This window comes from Triticum aestivum, chromosome 3B (assembly GCF_018294505.1).
Source record: "Triticum aestivum cultivar Chinese Spring chromosome 3B, IWGSC CS RefSeq v2.1, whole genome shotgun sequence".
Classification (NCBI taxonomy): domain Eukaryota; kingdom Viridiplantae; phylum Streptophyta; class Magnoliopsida; order Poales; family Poaceae; genus Triticum; species Triticum aestivum.
In genome coordinates, this window is record NC_057801.1 from 114,587,722 (window position 1) to 114,589,095 (window position 1,374).

Consider the following 1,374-nt stretch of genomic DNA (forward strand, 5'->3'; position numbering starts at 1 on the left):
CTGTCACTCGCTCTGCACCGTGCATGCAGCGTACGTGGCGCAAGGGGCAGACATAATGGGACGCGTGGAAGGATGGTTCCCAGGCGTGCAGAGTAATTGAGCAGCGGCCATGCGGTCTTGAAGGGACACGCAAGCTACCTCTTTGCTGTTCACCACAAGATGACACAAGCATGCTTCAATCACCCCCGCGCACGATCCCCACGTCACGCGTTCCTCGCAGATCATGGGGAAGCGCAGCGGGCGGAAAAATCACCTCAATAAAATCAACCCCGCCTGCCCGCGCACCGTTTTGGGCCTGGCCCAACAATGTGTTGTGCTTATGTGTGGCCCAATCCCGGGGGCTCCTGTCGGTGTACAGAAGTAAGGGCACTACTTCTTACCCCTTTACCTATGCACGGGCAGTAAGAGCCATGCCTGTGGCCACACTTAAGTGGGGCAGGGACAAGGAGTCAAAGCTGCGAGATGGTCAAAGCAATGCCAAGACAGAAACACGAAGAGCAAGAGGGCGAGGTGGACTCCCCCGGCAAGGCCCTTGCCGGGGCGGCCTCTGTGGCCTCGGCAAGAGCCTTGCTGGGGCAACTTGCCCAATGCCAGCAGAGCGTGCCACCCTTGAGCCCCTGGTTTTCCAACACCACTAATCACGTTGGGACCAAGCCTCGGGAGGCGCCTCTATGGTGGCATGCAGATCTTTGTGAAGATCATAAATACTCCAATTCAGATGAGGATTAGAAGACAACGAACCTCGGCAAGATACTTGCTGACAAAACCCGCAAGACCTCTGGCAAGATCCTTGCTGGGGACGACCACAACACCACGACAAGACCCTTGCCGGGGCCCCGGCAAGGCCCCTGCCGAGGACATCCGCATGGCCACAGTCAGGCCCATACCCGCCAAGGTTCCACCACCGCTCCCATGCAGCTCCCAGCCCACCAGCTAGGCAGGCACCTGCGTGTCAATGTGAGGCTTCCAAGCCAACTCAGCGCATGCCTATGTGGTGCCATGCAAATATTCTTGAAGGCCCTACCACCGCGCCACCTCAGCAGGCTGCCAGCCTACATGGCGCTGACCGCCTCACTGGCCCAGTCGCGTGTCAAAGTAGGGCGAAGCGGTGGTAAAGTGAGGGGGACACCTAAGAGGCGCATTAAATGCGTCTTGTCCCGTAATGGTTAAGCGATAAGCTTAGCCACCGTGTACCGATGCCACCTCCTGTGTGCCACTGTGGCAATCCCCTTGGCTGTAAAAGGAGGGCCAAGGCATCCAGGAGAGGGATTCAGACCCTTGGACAAGTTAAACTCATCGTAGCTAGCTCAAGAACTCCAAGAACAATGATGTACACACCAAAGCAGGACTAGGGTTTTACGCGTCCTCGTGGCC